Below are 15,177 nucleotides of genomic sequence, written 5' to 3'. Positions count from 1 at the left end.
AAACAAACAATGGTCACAATGATAACCACAATGTCCCTGGCCCCACGGTGGGAGCAAACTGTTTACCCGTAAAATGGTTCAGTTGAATTTATAGACTCGGTCAGGGACACGTAGATCAGAGTGACCAGTAAGATTAGACTATTCACCTAGAAATAATATAAATATGCGTAAATTAGCAAGAAATAAGGGAAAAGCCTGGGCCATAAGTGATTGTCTCGGATGTAGTTTTCTCTGTTCCGATCTAGTCGTGGCACCGGAGCTTGATATAAACTCAATAAAGTTAAAAAGCTATGCAAAGAATTTGTATTGGAATTGAGTAAATTATTCGGTACTTCTTATCCTTACAATGGGAATGATTACCTCTATTTACACTAAGAGCTAGGGGCACATATTCCATGCATTATGCCCCTACCCATAATGAGCATTGAATACAGGGTAATAATGATAATGAAGAGGGCCATAAAGTCTGATTGCACCGAATCTATAATGACTGGCTTGACTTATAACAGAATACCGTTAGAGTCTCTTCCGGAGCTATTGTACTTCACCACCTGGCATGGTACTTCTCCGGTACCACGGTGCTACCACCGGTTGTAACAATGCTGACTCACCTTATGACTTGTCCTCTATGCCACGTGTCCTACCTGTATTGGTACAGCTGTATACTCCGAATTTGACCCAATACATTGGATAATATCAATTTTTTTGTTTGATAATTTTAGAGCGATGACTCTTATGAGAATTATTTCAAAAATACAAAAAAAAAAAAAAAAAAAAAAAAAAAAAAACTAGTTATTCGCTTTTGGCTTTATGATTTTCTTTTTTCCTATGACTTCTAATCTAGGCCACGCTAGAGTTATTGGACAGCGAAAGAATATCATAACCTTCTTCCATAGTCTTCAAAGACCACTGGCAATTGAATTAATCTAGGGCTTAAGTATACTCGAGATTGAATTAAAGCGAGATAGATAATAAATTGCATAAGAATAATACAATAATTGAAAATAAAGTAAGAGATGGATTTCTTATTGATGAATTCTTGATTGAGACCATGAACAGCACGCGTTAATAACTGGAGGAGAATAGTCCTGACAATTTCAGTATAAGAGTAGTTTGAGTAACAAAATCTGAATAGAGTAAATTAGGGGAAAATGGAGTATTTTTAATATAACCCTAGTATAATTTCCCCATAATATCACGCCTACCCATCATAAACATTATCAATATGTTCTGTACGGTACACTTGTTAATTTGTAGTCAATGTGGAGTTAATACGAAATCTCAAATATTTCAAAGTCTGTCGGCTTGAGAGAGCTTATTTTATATGGTCGCTGATGACCAAGCAGATGATTTACACTCTCCATCTAGCTCTGGTGTGGTGAATGAAAATGAGTTTATCTAATGGTTCTTTGGCCTTCGATCTAGGTGGACCTTACTGGCTTGGTGTTGACTAGGTGATGATCACCACACGTCGACTTTAGCATTACCCATGTTTAATATCTGTATAACGATCGCCTCCTAATATCTTACCTACCCATCATGGGCATTATCAACTTGTTTTGTACGTTATGTTTTTAGATTTATAACGGGTCAAATATTTCATAGTATGTTGGCTTGAGAGGACTTAAATCCGATCACTGATGACTAACTGAATAGTATACTCCCGAATGAATTCATCTAGCTTTGGTGTGGCGGATCCATAATGAGCTTCACTATAATTTATCGGCCTTCGATTTAGGTGGATCAGGTTGGCTTGGTGCTGACTAGATGATACTTTCCACATATCGCCGTATTAACTATATGTAATTTTAACGACCCATTAGGTCGTTTTGATTACTTTGACTATTTTACCCCTGTTGACCCTTTCCCTAGCTTCATTAGAGGATATTTGACGTGCGAGGATGGGTGGCGACGTTCCCAAGACAATCGGGCGGGTCTTGGTTAGTTTTGAGGATTTTAGAGATTTCTAAGTTGAACAAGTGAAAAAGAGTTGACCAATAGTTGACTTTTGGGAAATTGCATCCAGAATCTAATTCTGATAGTCCCGTTAGGTCCTGAAGGGGATTTTTGAATTAATTGAGCTTTTGGTTCGGGTCCCGAAATGTCCGTTCATAGTTTGGGTCATTGGTTGGGAATGTGGGTTTACGGTTGGAATTGACATGGGTCATCACCGGGTCAAAACGGCCTCTTTTGGGAAAATTGAGTGCTCGAGCGAGTTCATAGAGTGTTTTATGATAGAAATGTATGTTTGGTTTGTGTCCAGGAGTCTCGGATGGGTTTTAGGTGTTGGATCAAAATTTAAAAGTTGTATGGTTTTCTCTAGTTTCTAGTGAGGTGCTCCAGCGAGCGTGGGGCCGCCCCTGCGCATGGTGGGCCACAAATGCGAGGTTGGCTGTTTGGGCTGGAGCCAGCATCTGCAAGAAGAGAATAGAAGGTGCTAGGCCGTATCTGCGTGCAATGTGCTGCACGTGCGGCCTTAAACGAGAATAAGTGAATCTCGCACCTGCGACATTTGCGCCATTGAAGCGGGCCCGCATGTGCGAGTATTTGGGCACAAAACCGCTAATCTCTGGTCAGAAAGATATTAAATTCCCCAATTCGAACCTATTATTTCATTCAGCCATTTAGAAGTTCTAGAGCTCGCTTTAGAGAGATTTCAAGCACCAAATTCAAGTATCTTCTTGGAGGTAAGATTCAAAGATCAACTTTAGTAATTGCTAATGGTTTCTTTCATTAGTTTATCTTTCTTTCCATGAATTGAAGGTAGAAAACTTAGGGTTTAAACCCACCTTTTTAAGAGTATGTATTACATGGGACTAATGCTTAGATTTAGGCCTCTTGAATCAATCTTGTGGATTTATACTTACTAATCATTGTGTAAACTATTCCTAAGCTTGAATTTCATATTCAATCCAAAATTCTTGATATGAGATTTAGGGTTTCTCCATAATTTGGGATTTGTGATAATTAATGAAATTGGAGGCTAATTTGGGGTTAGATTTCCATGAAACTTATGATTATAACTATTTAGATTATGGGAAGCATGTTTCTAGTTTAAAATTTCAATTTTGTCCTTGTGGGCTCTGGGTCACCTTTCTGGGTTCCGTGTAGAAGTATAGTAATATGGGTGTTCATAGATTCGTTTTCTACCATAGAATGTGTATTTAGTAAACTTTGATCGTTCTGAGGCTCTCCGAAAGGGAAAGCGTTGGCTTGGGGTTCGTGGCAACTGTTTGGCTTCGAGGTAGGTTACATATTATCTTTTTAGACTCTGATTAGAGAATCATACGTAGTTTGTAAAGATTGACGGGGAAAGCATGACAGTCTTTCGGGCATGGTTGTGGTGATGAATCCACTGGATTGGTATGGATATTGTTACGTGAGCTTGTGGTGATGAATCCACTGGATTGGTATGGATATTGTTAAGTGAGCTTGCCGCCATGTTTGGTACTATTTATTATTGATTGAATCTACCTTTGTCACTTGACATCTCACTTATCTCTTGGAAAAGGGAAGGATGATATTATCGACTTGAGTTTTGATTTGTATTCATGACATGCATCTATTGAATATATAATTTGCGATGTTGTTGAAATTGATTCCATGTATAACATGCAGTCCATTTTCGTATATGACTGATATAGGGGTGCGAGAGTGATTGATAGCCTCATGACTGCTTGGTAATTTACATACTCATTTTGAAATTTTACTTGAACTATGATTTCGTAATTGTACTTGATTGCCTTATCTACTTTACTTGTTGATTTATTCATCTTATATGTGTTATCGAATCGTTGTCGGTCTACGATGCTTACAAGCACATGTGTTGTACTCATACTACTCTTGCTGCACTTTTATTGAGTATAGAGTTTCATCCAGGTTTCTGTCCGAGACCTCGTGACAGATCCTGAGGCTATTCTTTAGAGATCTTAGGGTGAGCTACTAGCTCGACTTGCAGCCCTGAGTCTTTTTTTTTTATGTTGTTTTGTCGATTTCCTATTCTACAAATAGGAATTTATTCCTGTACTTTGAGACTTGTATTTTCAGTATTCAGATAATGTGTTTCATTTCAGAAGCTCTTGTACAAGTTAAGACTAGGTTTTGGAGTTGTAAATAGTTTAAGTACTTCCACACATATTTTATATATATCTGTTAAGACTTTTTAGTATAATTTTCGTATTTACTTCTGCATGTCTATCTTTTAGATGATGTGATTAAGGGGATGGTTCTCTAACCAGGTCGTGACAAATTGGTATTAGAGCCCTAGGTTCACCAGTCTCACGAGTACAAGAGCAATGTCTTGTCGATTCTTGCGGATCGGTACAATGAGCTCGGTTCCTATCTTCAAGAGGCTACAAGACATTTAGAAAAACTTTCATTCTTTCATTCCTTATCGTGCGTGATCAATTCGGTTAAGATCTAAACTTTATTATTCCAATCTCTCACTGGTGGTGGGGACACGTTCTGAGTTCACGCATGAGTGGCTAGGGGTGACGTCGCGTGGTGTGGTACTAAGTGTGTCACCGTGATAGGAACATGTGACCAACTTCAGATTTCAGCTATGACGTGGAGATTCGATTAAGTGGAGTTATGATTCAGACTGTCTAGTTCGGTGATATCCGTAGGGAATGGGAGTGATGGTGCATATGACAGCATAATAGCCAAGTTTCAGCAGTTAGTGACTTGGAAGTCGAGAGAGTACATCTAAGGAATGACAAGGGATGGGAAGATATTGTTGATTCTAAAAGGTACTGTTAGTGGGATAAGCATGTGTAAGCGTTGTGGATTTAAAGGCTATGTTGGAGGTGTTTCAACATAACATAAAGGTTTCTTGAGATGCAATAAGATGGGACATGTACAAGTATTCTGAAGACAAAGGAACTTGGATGAAGCAGTGGAATAAGGTAAGAAGGATAGCTAATGAGACTTTGAAGAGAAGCTTGGAAAGCATATAAACATGAAACATGACCCTTTATGATAATGTACGAGGAAGTAGGAGCTAGTATTAGGCTGCATGTGAAGAGTCTTCAGCTACTCAACGGAGTAGGGATGTAATGAAAGGAAATTCGAATGGATCATTCTCAGTATAGGACGAGCACAAGTGGTGGATGTGCTCGTTTGGCAAAGAATTATTATGAATGATTGACTCTTGTGTGAATAGTCGGGTGTAATATTTTAGTAAAGGGTCGTGTTTGCAGGTTTGATTGATATCTCAGGGATATGGTGACAAGAATGAGTCATTTCGAGCTATGATCTGGTCGATTTAATGGGACTACTCTGATTATGAAATGATGCTAGAGGATCGTGAGTTGATTGGTAAGTTTGACTACCTCGTAGGCTTCTGGGGAATCAGTGATCAGTTAATAGAGATGAATCTGGAGATAGATGAGTGTGAAGATTTAACCACTTAGAGAGTTATCGATTGTTGCACTTAACTTGGAGAAGAAGTGTGGATTTTGTAAATGTGGCTTGGCTCAACAAATTCTATGATTAATAGTGGATGTTAACTAATTCAACGCGAAGCACATTTCAGAGGATTATTTGAGGATCAGAGAAATCGATTGAAACAAGAGCAGTGAATTCACCAAGGGACTTGGGTATCTATAATGGGTCAGTATACTCATGAATAAAGATGGAATAACGATTGTCTATTTAGGGATTTTGAGAAGGAAACTAGTATGAGCTATATGAGGACATTGATAGGAATTTATGTATAGCAGTCAGGGATCGTCCTACATATTCTGGACCATTTCAATAGTGGTTTAAGGTTTTACATCGGCAGTGATTAATTATTGGCATAACACGGGTTAGTCAAGTACTTTCTGGAAGAAAGGCTTCGTAAAGAATGGTATATGTGATGCGTTCAACTTAGAAAAACATTCATATAAGGTTTGAGTAAGGCAAGAGAACTTTAGGACGCTCTAGATCAGGGCTTACTACTATCTCCATGATTGGCTTAACTATTTTGCAAGATTTATGATATTTCGATCCACCCCCAAGTGGGTTTGAGTAATTTTCGATTGATGATGATAATAGTGATCTCGAACGGAATATAGAAACTGAAGATTTGAGATAAAGGCATCTTACTATCGGCTTTGAAGGATTATGGTTCATAAGATTTGGATTTAAATCAGCGTGACTACTCGAATCATGTACGGGTTGTGGTGTCATTATAATATATCTTCCAGATAGGGTGTAAAGGTGATAGTTATGATTGAGGAAGTCTATGGACAATTTGACTAAATGTATGGCAAGTGCTAACGGGGCTTGGTGGTTGAATATTGATGAGGAGGTAACTTGTGCGGTACCAAGATGGGTAATTTCATGGCATCCTTGAAGAGACGATATAGAATTGATTGATATGAAGAAATCTCTAAAATTGAAAGTTGAAGTCATAATTTTGAGGTAAGACCTTATTTGTGGTAGTAGACTGTGTGGATGGTTAAATAGTATGGCTGTATTTCAAATACGAATGGCTTGGGAGTATTTCTGTGTGGTAAGGCTCATGGATTGTAAGATTAGATACTTTTGGATCGCTAAAGGTGTAATGAGGTGCTGCACTCAGAGATTTAAAGGTTGTGAAGGGTGAAGTATGGGACCATAGGCCTTACATTGGAGTGTTCGAGGTGATGAATGAGTTTAGTGAAAGTACATGGAAGAGAGTTCGATATAATTAGATTCCATGAAGTTTTCGTATTGGGGTAACTAGTGCGAGTTGACGAGCATGAAGATTCAAAGTCTTAAGGTATAGTTCATCGGTACTCGATTGACGACTTGGTAAAATTTTAGTTTTTGAGGTTAGGAACAACAGTATGAGGTTGAGTATTCAAGAACAACAGATTAGAATGGGTCACCACAAACTTATGGAAGGCTTACTATTCACTTTATAAAGATTTGGAGACAGGTCGGGTGATTATTGGTGACATTCGGGGTATTGTGCATTTTAACCGGATCAGATCTATTAATGTAACGTCGAGGGGCTTATGGTTATATTACCATGAAGATTTATGGCTATTCAAGTAACCCGTATTTGAATATTTGATGGAATTCGATTCGGAACAGAGGTATGGCAGGTTTATGGGGTGTTGTTGGAGTTCACGAGAAGATTTGAGGATGTTTTGTGATGGAAGCGACATGGACAAATTCCAATGGTCTATGAAGATATTTGGTGATGTCTTGAGGGAGGTACAAATGATTATACAAGTCTTTGAAGTGATCAGTTGACTCTTAAAGAATTGGCACGACAAGATAATCACTGGGATGACGTGCATAGTATGTTATTCGAAAGATTGAGAGGACTTGGATGGTGAGTGTTGACTTAGTAGTTTCAGCTCATCGAAACGAAACTAAGAAATTTGGAAATTGTGCGATCAGCCTCGGATAAGGTCAATTTTGATGGGAATGCTTAGAAGCGGCTCGTACAAGCATGAATTCTGTTCTGGTTAGATGGAGTCATGATTTGGACTCGTGGAATGTGAAAACATGATTTCTCTGGGTTCTTGGTACTAAGGACGACTTGGAGAGGTGTCAAGAAAGATAGTGGAATTGGAGTACTTTACGGGCACAATTTGACAATGGGTGACAGTTTCAGTTAAAAGATTCTTGCAACTATAATGATAATTGTGAAATCAATCAATTGCATTTAGAGTTATGGTTATAATCAAAATCAGGTATTTCAAGTGGAGTCGGTCATATGTGTGAGACAGACTATTGAGCTAAGTTTAAGGAGAGGTTGGTAGATTAAGTGAACAAGCAAATTTCTACGGACTTTGTATTAGGGTTACCATAGAGTTTGGGAAAATTTGGTGCGGTTTGGGTCATTGTGGACCGTTCGACTAGGTTGGCTCTTTCCATATCGGATAGGACTACTTACAACTCGAGCGAGGGGAGTTTTCACGTTATTTCACCCTTAGGCAGATGGTTAGTCTGAGCGGACTATTCAGGTCCATAAGGGCATGTTCTGGGCTTGTACGATTGACCTTGGTGATTATCGGGATCGGTTCTTGCCTTTAGCTGAGTTTGCTTATAACAACAGTTACCATTCAAGCTTTGAGATGGCACCATTCGAGGCATTTTATGGTAGGAGGTGTCGACCTCAGGTTGGTTGGTTTGGTGCATTTGAGGTTAGACGGTGGGGTACAGACTTGTTGCGGGATTCTATGATAAGGTTAAGTTTATTCAGGAGAGACTTCTCTCAGCTCAGAGCATGCAAAGAGTTTTGCCGATCGGAAGGTTCGTGACTTAGAGTTCATGGTTGGTGAGTGAGTACTGTTGAAAATGTCACCCATGAAGGGTGTGATGAGGTTTTGAAAGAAGGGTTAGTTGAGCCCTAGATATATTGGCTCGATTGAGATTGTTCAGCGTATTTGTGAGCTAGTCTATGAGTTGGACTTGCCTTTTGGGTTGTCGGGTGTTCCCCCCGTCTTTTATATTTCTGTGCTCAAGTAGTATCATTCTGATGGTTCTCATATGAGAGTGGGATTCACTGTTACTTGATCAAAATTCGATTTTTGAGGAGGAGTCAGTTGTTATTTTGGACAAACAGATCCGGAAGTTGAGGTCCAACGCGGCTGCATCAGTAAAAATTCAGTGGAGGCATCATCCGATTGAGAAGGCTACTTGCAATACCGAGTCAGATATGGTGATCACATATCCCCAACTTTCCAGTGTTTCAGGTATTTCTCTTCTCTTTCATGTTCGAGGACGAACATGTGTTTAAGTAAAGGGATGATGTAACGATCCGTTAGGTCATTTTGACTACTTTGACTATTTTACCCCTGCTAACCCTTCCCCTAGCTTCATTAGAGGATATTTGACTTGCGGGGATAGGTGGCACAGTTCCCGAGGTAGTCAGGCGGGTCTTGGTTAGTTTTTAGAATTTTAGAGATTTCTAAGTTGAATAAGTGAAAAAGAGTTGACCAATAGTTGAATTTTGGGAATTGTGTCCGAAATTAAATTTTGATAGTCCTGTTAAGTCCGAAAGGGAATTTTTGACTTAGTTGAGCTTTTGGTTCGGGTCCCGAAGCGTCTGTTTATGTTTTGGGTCATTGGTTGGGAATGTTGGTTTCTGGGTTGGAGTTGACTTGGGTTAACACCGAGTCAAAACAGCCTCTTTTGGAAAAATCAAGTGCGCGAGCGAGTTCGTAGCGTGTTTTATGATAGAAATGTATGTTTGGTTTGTATCCAGGAGGTCTCAAATGGGTTGTGGGTGTTGGATCGGAATTTAGAAGTTGTATGGTTTTCTTTGATTTTTGGTATGGCACAACCGCACAGGGCGCACACAACGTAGCCGACTGCAAAAATGTGGCCGTGTGCGTGAGTTTGGTTGTTTGATATTGAACCCGCATCTGCAAGAAGAGGCTCGCAGGTGCGAGCCGCATCTGCGTGCAATGGGCTGCACCTGCGGCCTTAGGCGAGAATAAGTGAATCTCGCACCTGTGAGATTTAGGCCATTATAGCGGGCCCGCATGTATGAGTATTTGGGAGCAGAAGCGCTAATCGCTGGTCAGAAAGGTATTATACTCCCTAATTCGAACCTATTATTTCATTTACCCATTTAGATCTTCTAGAGCTCGTTTTAGAGAGATTTTAAGCACCAAGTTCAAGTTTCTTCTGGGGGTAACATTCTAAGCTCAACCTTAGTAATTACCAATGGTTTCTTTCTTTATTTTATCTTTCCTTCTATGAATTAAAGGTAGAAAAATTTGGGGTTTAAACCCAACTTCTTTAGAGTATGTATTACATGAGACTAATGCTAAGATTTAGGCCTCTTGAATCTATCTTGTGGATTTAGACTTACTAATCAATGGGTAAACTATTCCTAAGCTTGAATTTCCTATTCAATCCAAAATTCTTGATATGAGATTTAGGGTTTCTCCATAATTTGGGGTTTTTAGTAATTAATGAAATTGGTGGCTCAATTGGGGTTAGATTTCCATGAAACTTACGATTATGACTATTTATATTATGGGAAGCACGTTTCTCATTTAAAATTCCAATTTTTCCCTTATGGGCCCGGGGTCACCTTTTTAGGTTGTGTTTTTGGGTTCCGTGTAGAAGTGTAGCAATATGAATGTCCATAGATTCGTATTCTAACATAGAATGTGTATTTGGTAGGCTTTGATCGTTCTGAGGCTCTTTGAACGGGAAAGATGTTGGGTTGAGGTTCGTGGCACCTGTTCGGCTTCAATGTAGGTTACGGCTTACCTTTTTAGACTCCGATTAGAGAATCGTATGTAATTTGTAGAGATTGACAGGGAAAGCGTGATTGGCCTTAGGGCATGGCTGTGATGATGAATCCACTGGTTTGGTAGGGATTTTGTTACGTGGGGTTGCTGCCATGTTTACTAATATTTGTGATTATTGATTGAATCTACCTTTGTCACTTAATATCTCACTTATCTCTTGGAAAAAAGAAGGACGATAATAGCGACTTGAGTTGTGATTTGCATTCATGACATGCATCTATTGATTATATGATTTGCGATGTTGTTAAAATTGATTCCATGCATGAAATGCATTCCATTTTCACACATGATGTATGATGGTGCGAGAGTGATTGATAGCCTCCGAGGTCTCTGCTGTAGAGCGAGATATATTGATAGCTTCCGAGATCTTTGCCTGAGATCGAGATATCTTAATAGTTTCCGAGGTCTTTACAGGAGGGCGAGATATATTTATAGCTTGCGAGGTCTTTGCCTGAGAGCGAGAGTGATCGATAGCCTCTGAGGTCTTTGCGGGAGAGCAAGATATATTAATCGCCTCCGAGGTCTTTGCCAGAGAGTGATGTGGTACATGGACTTCGCGAATCCCTGCGGGTCATGGCTTTGATGCATAGCCCTTAGCATTTATGTACGAGAATGGAGAGTTGGCCAGTGCATTGCATTACATTCATTCATTTAATCATGACTGCTTAGTTGGTGATTTACATATTCATTCTGAACTTTACTTGAACTATGATTTCGTGAATATACTTGATTGCCTTATATGCTTTACTTGTTAATTTCTTCATCTTATATGCATTATCTAATCGTGGTCGCTCTATAGTGCCTACGAGTACTAGTGTTCTACTCATACTACTCTTATTACACTTTTTATTGAGTGCAGAGTTTGATCTAGGTTCATATTCGAGACCTCGTGACTGATCCCGAGGCTATTCTTTAGAGATCTTAGGGTGAGCTACTAGTCGAACCTTCCGCCCTGAATCCCTTCTTATGTTGTTCTATCTATTTCCTATTCTACAGACAGTATTCTATTCTTGTACTTTGAGACTTGTATTTTCAGTATACAGATAATGTGTTTCATTTCAGAAGTTCTTGTACAAGTTAATATCAGGTTTTGGGGATGTAACTGTTTAAGTACTTCCGTACATATTTTATATATATCTGTCAAGACTTTTTAGTATAATTTTCGTATTTACTTCTGCATGTCTATCTTTTTAAATGATGTGATTAGGGGAATGGTTCGCCCACCAGGGGATAGCGTGGGTGCCATCATGAATCACGAAATGGGTCGTGACAGTGATATCTGTATTTTACCAAATACAGAAATGATGATACACTTTAATACCCTTGAAATATGTTAATATGCTAAAAGTAATGCTCAAAACGTAATTATATAATAAGTAACAATCATGTTATTTCGTCTTTTTTGCTCTTCCAAATAGACCTTAACGATATCTAACCAAACTAATTGTCCAATTTTGATGGTTTAGACAATTCTAAAATTTTGAATCAAATACCAAATCATTTAAAATAGCACGGTTGTTCGTCATATATTCTAACTTAAAATATTTAATAGTAATTACTAAATTCTTAATTACTACTTTATTTTTATAACTAAAACAGAAACTTTTAAAATATGTATACAATTAGAATTTTATTGTTATAACACTTTTTTTTCGTAACTTACACGAGATATGCACTTGCAAAGCACGAGTCCAGAAATAAAAAAGAAAATATGCATATATATAATTAACATTGATAATATTTGAAAAAAATACAAACTATTTACTGTAAGGTAAGTCTTAAAATCATAATGATTTTAGACTCAAATTTTTTTGCAAAGAGAAAATGACAAGAGGAAAAAATTATTTAAGTGTACCCATTGACATTTAATTACAGCATGAGTGAAAAACAAAAAGCATATCTTATTTCATTATATAATGGTGTTCAACTAACAATGAGTTTAAGATTGGGACAAAAAAATTGTCAAAATAATTGTTGTCACACCATCGGATAGTTAGATATTTCAAAACTATAACTAAATCGTTTGGTTTAGTATTTGTAATGTATAGCCTATTTGGATTAATTGATTTTAAATAGTTGATAAGCTTTATGTGTAGAAAAGCATTTTTGAGTGTTGAAACTAATTTTATATATAAGCAGTTACATATTTGAATAGAAGTGTTAAAGATGTTAATAAGCAGTTTATGTGTTTGATAAAATAAAAAGAAGTGTTCATTAAGTTGTTCTTTTGTTACAACGACTAAAAAAAAATTAAATTTAAAGGTATCTGTGGGAAGAAAAAAAAAGAGAGAGAAACGACAATAAAGAGGAGGAATTTTTTTTGAGACAGATACTTTGAGAATTAGAAAAAATTATTAAGGATAAAATAGTAAAATACTTGTTCAAACCAAAAGTGCTTATAAGCTGAAAAGCGATAAGTTGGGGATGACTAGAATTTTTGGTTGATTTTGACTTATTAGTACTTTGGTTTTTACCAAAAACGTAGATAAACTAAAAGTGCTTATAAGCCAATTTGACCAGCTTATAAGCTTAGCCCTGTTTGGACGAGCTTTTGACTTATGGCTTATGCTTATAAGCCCTAACTATTTCTGTTATTTTGACTTAAAAATAAATGCTTAAAAGCATTTTTTTTAATCTTATCCAAATACTACAAAAGTACTTAAAAATGATTTTGACTTAAAAGAAACTAATTAAGTCAACCCGAACATGACATTTATCTATTAATGATGTCATATTTGTATTAACATGACTTAAATATGTACTAGAATTGGAGAAGTTAGATTTAGTAATAAGGGTTTACAAAGCTTGTCAAATATATATTACATATTTGGAAACATTCATATTAAAAAATATCTTAATTTGATAAGAAATGCGCAATGACTTATCAATTAAAAATCAATAACTTGTGACAGGCAAAGTAGGGAATGGAAGAGGAAAAATTCATACTAAAAATATGATTTTGGGATGTGGATGTATTTATTTGTAGATTAAGTTAAACTTAATGATTTTCCCACCGGAAATACTAATAAATAGAAGAAAGAACTTGACAAAATGGTGGTTGAACAACTCGAACGTTATTTATTTATAAATAAATACATGTTTGTTGATTTTGATTTTGTGACATATAATCTCAACAAGATTTATATTACAAATATGCACCAAAATTGCAAAACTCAAATTCAATTTAAAAAAAAAAAACGTTTGTATAATGTTATATATTAGAAATATTTGTATCAAAAACATCTTAATTTAAGAAGAGACAGCATACGTAATGATTCTTCTATCGAAAATCAGTGAATTATGACCGGCAAACTAGGAAATAGAGGAGGAAAATTCACACTACAAGTGTATTTTTAGGGTGTGAGTGTATTTATTTGTTAATAAAGTTAGATATAATGATTTTTTCATTTTGGATATAAGGGATATACTAATAATTACAAAGAAAGAACTAGACAAAATGGTGGTTAGATGAATCAAACAGAACACATATGTTACTTGTTTTTTAGTTTTGTGACGCATAATCTCTACCAGATTTACAATAATTTGAAAAGATGAAAACCTATTTTAGTGTTCCACTCCTTGCCTTTTATTACAAGAGTGGAAATACAAATACTTTTCTTGTATCATTTTATATGGCTATGTTTAATTGACATAAAATTAAAATAGGGCGAATCAGAATGAGCTTCTCTCATGTTTCTTTGGCCTTCAATCTAGATGGACCTTGCTAAATTGGTACTGACTAGATGACCCTTGCCACGTGTTGACTTTCGTATTAGCTACGTGTAATCTCCATATAACCTTCACACCCTAACATAACGTTTATCCATCATAGGCATTATCAGCATGTTTTGTACATTACGCCTGTAGATATATTAACTAATATGGAGTTAAAATGAAATTCCAGATATTTCAGAGTTTGTTGGCCTGAGAGAGCTTATATCTAATCGTTGATAACTATTAAATAATTTACTCCCGGATGGAGCTATCTAGCTTTGTTGTTACAAATTCGGAATGAGCTTCTCTGATGTTTTTTCAGCCTGCGATTTAGGTGGATCTGATTGGAGCAACAAAAGAGTCTATGGTTCGAAGCGCCATGTTTCATCCGGTGCGAATCCTCTCCATAACTAGTATAATAGAGGTCTTACTTGTATTGCAATAATGAAAAACTGTACGAACACAAATAATGATCAGACTAACCCACTTTTACATGTGGGTTCATTTCAGAATTTTTTTTGGTGCTGATACTTGCCACGTATCAACTTTTGTATTGGCCACATGTAATATCTGTATTTTACTACATACAGAAATAATGATACACATTAATACCCTTAAAATGTGTTATTCTAATAAAAGTAATGCTCAAAATGTACAAATATTTTATAATAAGTAACGATCATGTTATTGAGTCTTTTATACTCTTCCAGATAGGCCTTAATAATATCTAACCAATTTAATTGTCCAATTTTTCTGGTTTAGAAAATTCTAACATTTTGAATCAAATACTAAATCGTTTTAAATAGCACGGATGTTCGTCATATATTCTAAATATATAAATAATTAATAGTAATTTTCAAACACTTAATTACCACTATTATTTTATAAGTAATACAAATACTTTTAAAATATGTATACAATTAGAGTTTTATTTTTCATATTACTTTTTACATAACTTACTCGAGATATGCACGTGCAAAGCACGTGTCTAGAAATAAAAAAGACTGTGCATATATAGTGGAAATCGATAGTATCATAAAATGATACAAACTTTTTACAGTAAGTCTTAAAATCATAACGATTTCAGATTTAAATTTACTTACAAAGAGAAAATGAAAATAAATCGACACTGCTGACAAAATATCCTTCATAGGCCACTAGGGCTCGAGGTCAACTTTGTGTAGTTTCTCATATTTGACCATATGTATTCAGTGAT

The sequence above is a fragment of the Lycium ferocissimum genome, chromosome 6, assembly GCF_029784015.1.
Source record: "Lycium ferocissimum isolate CSIRO_LF1 chromosome 6, AGI_CSIRO_Lferr_CH_V1, whole genome shotgun sequence".
NCBI classification, from domain to species: domain Eukaryota; kingdom Viridiplantae; phylum Streptophyta; class Magnoliopsida; order Solanales; family Solanaceae; genus Lycium; species Lycium ferocissimum.
The sequence above is the reverse complement of the archived record's forward strand: the minus strand, read 5'-3'. Positions refer to the sequence as shown.